We start from the raw sequence: 6000 nt of genomic DNA on the forward strand, positions 1-6000 counted from the left end.
TATTAGTCCTAGAGCTGCTGTAACAAATAACCACAAAACTGGCCTAAAGCAACAGACATTTATTCTCTCGTAGTTTAGGAGGCCAGACATCCCAAATCAAGGTGTTACAGGCTTGGTTCCTTCTGGAGCAGCGGTTCTCAACCTGTGGGTCGCGACCCCTTTGGCGGTCAAACAACCCTTTCACAGGGGTCACCTAAGACCATCCTGCATATCAGATATTTACATGACGATTCATAACAGTAGCAACATTACAGTTATGAAGTAGCAACGAAAATAATTTTATGGTTGGGTCACAACATGAGGAGCTGTATTTAAAGGGCCAGAAGGTTGAGAACCACCGTTCTGGAGTCTCTGAGGGAAAACCATCTGATGTCTCTCTCCTAGCTTCCTAGTTGCTGACAATCAGTCATTGGATTTTGGACTCACCTTAAATTCAAGATGATTTTATCTCAAGATCTTTAATTACATCTGCAAAGATTCTTTCTCCAAATAAGGTCATATTCTGAGGTTCCAAGTGGACATGAATTTTGGGAGGGCACTATTCAAGTCACTATAGGACAGTAAACAGAAGAATAAATCACCCAAACTTTTGCTACCTACAACAAACAATGTTGGTAGCTTGAAATCAGTCATGTTGGAAGTGTTTACTCTATAGAAATTGGCACATGCTACAAATCAGGACTTATTTAATAATTTTTAGAAGACCAAATTTACTAGTACATCAGTGGATTCTTACCTGTCAGAGAAGAGAGAGGGAAGAAGAACATTCTAGGCAGAGAAGATTTTAAGACATGAGGCAGGTTGACACAAAGGGGCTGGCTTGTTTGGGAAAGCCATCTCTCTGCTGTCCTAGAGAGGAGCTAACTGGATAGTGGTAAGGACTAAGGCTGGAGTGAAGGATGTAGGTTGTATTGGGAGGGACCTTATGAGCCATGCAAAGGTACTGGGGGTTGTATTTTAGAAAGATAATAACAGAGTAGTTGGTACATGGATATGAAGTGGGACTGACATCAGGGAGACTGGTTAAGAGGCACATGTAATAATACAGGTGACAACCACAAGAGTCTCAACAGAGCATCTCCAAGTCTCAAGTTTGTGCTGGTCCCAAAGCAATTCTAACAGCAAGATTTCCTTCTGGACCTGAGCCCAGCTAGTCCCACCAAACTTCAAGTAAAAGTATAGTAAAATTCATGCTATTAATTAATTAGTTAATTAATTAAATTTTAATTGCTTTTGAGAGAGGGAGAGAGAGAGAGAGAGAGAGAGAGAGAGACATCTATCGGTTGTCTCCCATACATGTCCTGACTGGGGATCCACAACCTGGATATACGCCCTGACCAGGAATTGAACCCACCAGCTTTTGGTGTACAGGACGGCACTCCAACCAATTAAGCAACCTGACCAGGGCCTTGCTTATAATTTAAAAATTCAAATGTCTGCTAAACTCCAAATTCAAGTCCCATTTCAATATATCTCTGGAACCTGGTTATAGTAACAGGTTCCAGACAAGCAAACAGAATTTGGTTCTCTCTGGAGAGCATGAGGCTGTTTATTCACCAGCTCCCATCTAGGGAGTTGGGGGAAGGTTGTCAGAATTCTTCTAGCATCTTGTTTGTGGGAAACCGTTTATTGTCTTCACTAGCTGATAAGCGTAGACAGAGACCCCCCCCCCCCCCAAGGCTGGGTGCCTTTGAAGCCCTAGCAAAGGTCAGAGCTAGGCGCCACCTCTGTTTGTCCAGACAGTGGTAGCTGAAGCAACTTCCCCATTTATTATTATGTAAATCCTTGCTGATGAGCTAGTCTGCCTGTTGCTGGGGGGTCGCCTGCCTATGGGCTATGCTATGGGTATATCCCAGATCAATAAAAGCTTGGTGAGGCCTGAGCACCAGTGGAAGTCCTTCTCCTTGAGTTGGACTTGCCTGCCTGGTCCCCCAATATTTCCAAATTATCTCTTGTCTCTTCTCTTTCATTTGTGTGCAGCTCCTCTTCCAGGTCCTGAACCCTGAACCATGCAGGACGTGGAGGGAAACACATTCAACACTTGTTCTTCCTCCAAAAATTTCCTCTGCCCTCTTTTAAAGCCCTTTCTCCTTTGGAGCAGTACTAGCTTGTCCTACCAATGAGCTCTGTGGGTCTTCTTCCTAATCCTTGATGTCCAAAGGACCCCGATCAGGAGGTTGATCCACCCTATATCTGGATTCAAAGTTCCCTGATCCCATGGTTGACTTAATAAATCTGTATTAAATTTTGTATTCTACAAACAGAGAATACACTATATTTCCCAGCACTCCTGGGATATTTACCAGGAAGCAGAAGTTATCACTATTCTCCAAACTCGTTCCTAACACATCACTTTTCTACTGTCTCCTTTGTTTTTCAGAAACCAACTCTTTTGAGGACCATGCCATCTGATGACGCCCCTTTGTCTCATCACTGACATCTATGGTTCATGGGCATGTGACCTGGATAGTCACACAGGGGCCCACACTCAGAAGCACCTTACACTTGCTTTAATGCTCTGCTCTTGGCATCTTGAAATTCTTAATAATTCTGTGTTTGAACTTGGGTTTAATAAATGAAATCCAATGGGACAAATGGAGCATGCATGTGAACAGAGGAGATACATGCAACATGTGTGCCCACCATTCCTTGCTGCTTCAATTGTATTGCATTTATGATGCCCCATGAGCACAGAATTCTGGCAGGTTCATGATGAGTAAGAGTTCAGTGAGACTTAAAGTGAGTACAAGGTAAGTGGGTTACGTCAATAACTGAGCAAGTGAGGGCATTTATAGCCCCAGAAGCTACACTTTTCTGATCAACCACAACAGGTAGCAAGTGCAGAAAGAAGGCATTGAAAACAACAACAACAATCAAGGAACCCTATCAAATCCTTTCTGTGTCAGCCAACCACTTACTCTAAAAATGATGACATGGAAGGAAAGGATAAGATTGGGCAACCCATTGTTCCTTTTCCTTTCAGTTCTCCCTTACTCATCATCCCTTACTAAGGTAGAGGGTTGGTAGAAATATGTATACATTGGGAAGTGAAATACAAGCAGGTGAGTTAGTTTTGTCTTGGTAAGAATGACATACATATGCACGTACCAGTTACAAAATATAAATTCTGTGATTTCAGTGATTCCATGTATGTGTTAAATGTCTTTATGTGCATTTATAACTGACATCGCACAATGTAAACAGTAAAATTCATGATAATAATTTAAAATTTTAATTTCCTGTACTCAGAATGACATTCAATAGTAAATTAAACACATGACAAGTCAAGAGAAAGAATGTGGGAGAAAGAATGTGGAAGAAAGAAGAAAAGCTTTATAGAGCCACAGGCTTCCTCTCCACTCTAAGACCTGGGATCACACCCTGCATTTTCAATGTTCATTTGATTGATCCACAGTCCAGAGATAATTGTTTTATATTTATCTTATTTTATTTTTTCAAGTCATCATGGCGGGGTATTGGGAAAAGTTTTCAATTAGCAACAGTCACGCCTCGGATAAACCTCATTGGCTTCGATACTGCCACTGTGCAAAGCTGAGAGAGATAAATGTTTTAGAAAAGACAATATATTGTCTTCAGATACAAAGTCGTATGTACATGAAATAGTTAGAAAATGTTTATTTCAATACTTCTTAAAATAGCATGAGTTAAGAACCAGAGATAATGTGGTACATCAGGAATTTATAATATTGAGTGGAAAGGCAGGGAAAACAGAAGGAATGATTCTTGAGTTCCATAAAGCAACATGTATTTACTGGGAATCTGCTAATTCCAGGTACTAAGCATGTGTATGAGTATTCCACAGGGTAACATGAAAGAGCCAGGTAACGTATACACAAGTAGTTGGTTACATTATAAGAGAAGAATCCCAAGTTCAGGGTCTTTTTTGATGGGCAGTAAGCCTACCTGAACTTTGGCCTGAAGGGACACACTATCTTTATTATACCAAACAGTAAACAAATTTGCCTGTGCTTTGAGGGATGCACTATTTCTATCTTCCAAGACTGTTTGCTATACTGACATTTTTAAAAAGATAGTGTGGAATAAAGGCACAGTGGTGTCTGCCCCCAAGATATGAAGAAATGCCTGAGAACTGTGGAAAATTGCCTCTTAATGACATGGCTCTGATCATGATGACAATTTCCTTCATTCCTCTATTCTCCATTGGATCTGTAATGCACAGGTGACTTTTCCAGTGAACAGAAAAGGTCAAACCTCTATTACACTGACATTCTTTACAATGTCGCAAAGATCTGACTGCTAGCTATTTGAAGTTCTAAAGGGAAGTTCAACTTGTTTGCATACGGTTAGTTTAATGATTCGTCACTGATCGGCTCTTCAAGCTACTTTGATTTGTTTTACCTCAAAATTCTCAGCTCCCTTACTAACTTGAAATTTATTTATTTATTTTTTGTTAATCGCCACCTGAGGATATTTCTCCCATTGATTTTTAGAGAGAGTGAAGGGAGGGGCAGAGAGAGAGAGAGAGCAGCATTGATGTGAGAGAGGCACATTGATTGGTTGCCTCTCGAATGTGCCCCAACCGGTGCTGGGGATCCAGCCTGCAACCAAGGTACATGCCCTTGACTGGAATCAAACCTGGGACCCTTCAATCCTCTGGCCAAAGCTCTAACCACCGAGAAAACCAGCTAGGGCACTAACTTGAAATTTTATAAAACGGAATCAATCTTATTTACTTGGACCCAAATGCCCAACTCAAAATTAAGAGAAATATAAAAAATGTTCAGAAATTCTCCTAGAATTTTTTCTCAAGTTTGAGAGAAATAAAATGCATATAGAGCTTTTCAGATAGGAGTTGTAAAATAGAGCAGCTGACACCCCAATGGAAGATTTTATGAGGCAGTTAAAGAGAGTAATTTCCCACATCTTGAAGGTCTTTCTAAGTCGCCAGTCTTGTTACTTTACAATCTGACCAGACTGGAGATTCACATCCTGGCACCTTCAGATGAGGATGAGTTGTAGTAACAGCCTCAAAGGTAGAACCAGGCAAAGTCAATGCTCTACATGGGGCTGTATCCTCAGCTTTTTCTGATATGAGAACACTCAAATAGGGACTGCAACCTATTACAGTGGCTCAGGCCTGTACACTGAGTGAAATTTACCTTGTTTCTATTACAACTAGAGACCCAGTGCACAAAATTTGTGCACTGGTGGGGGTTGTCCCTCAGCCCAGCCTGCACCCTCTCCAATCTGGGACCCCTTGGGGGATGTCCGACTGCCGGTTTAGGCCTGATCCCTGTGGGACCGGCAATTGGACATCCCTCTCACAATCTGGGACTACTGGCTCCCAACCGTTCGCCTGCCTGCCTGCCTGATTGCCCCTAACTGCTTCTGCCTGCCAGCCTGATCACCCCCTAACCAATCCCCTGATTGATGCCTAACTGCTTCCCTGCCGGTCTGGTCGCCCCTAACTGCCCTCCCCTGCAGGCCCGGTCACCCCCAACTGCCCTCTCCTGCTGGCCTGGTCGCCCCCAACTGCCCTCCCCTGCTGCCCTGGTTGCCCATGACTGCCCTCCCCTGGTTGCCCATGACTGCCCTCCCCTGCTGGCCATCTTGTGGCAGCCATCTTGTGTGAGGGTGTGACAGTCAATTTGCATGTCACCTCTTTATTATACAGGATGACTGACTGCACCCATTATCGATACCAAAGGCAACTAGATACAGATTGGACATCATGGAGCTCAACCCATTGAGAGGTGGCTAGGAGAAAAACCTAACTCAGTACAGGGGAGCCATATTGGATGGGACAAACAAGCTCAACCAAATCCTCTCTATTGAAGAAAAAATACAAATGTCAGATCCACAGAGATTTGGCATACCCTTAGTAAGTTCAGTTCTCCTTGAGTCTAGGATATGTTGCAACCAGAGAAACTGAAGAGTTAAAAAGTATAAACAGATCTGGCGTGCTTTCATGTTCCTTGTTTTGCATCCATCCTGAAATCTTAGAGTGTAAGATTATTA

General features: G+C 42.6%; 1 pseudogene; it reads right to left on the reverse strand.

The window, feature by feature from the left end:
* Positions 1-3396: 3396 nt before the first annotated feature.
* LOC111823284 lies at positions 3397-3554 on the reverse strand (annotated as a pseudogene).
* Between the last annotated feature and the right edge of the window lie 2446 nt (positions 3555-6000).

Source organism: Myotis lucifugus, unplaced genomic scaffold (assembly GCF_000147115.1).
Source record: "Myotis lucifugus unplaced genomic scaffold, Myoluc2.0 scaffold_444, whole genome shotgun sequence".
NCBI classification, from domain to species: Eukaryota; Metazoa; Chordata; class Mammalia; order Chiroptera; family Vespertilionidae; genus Myotis; species Myotis lucifugus.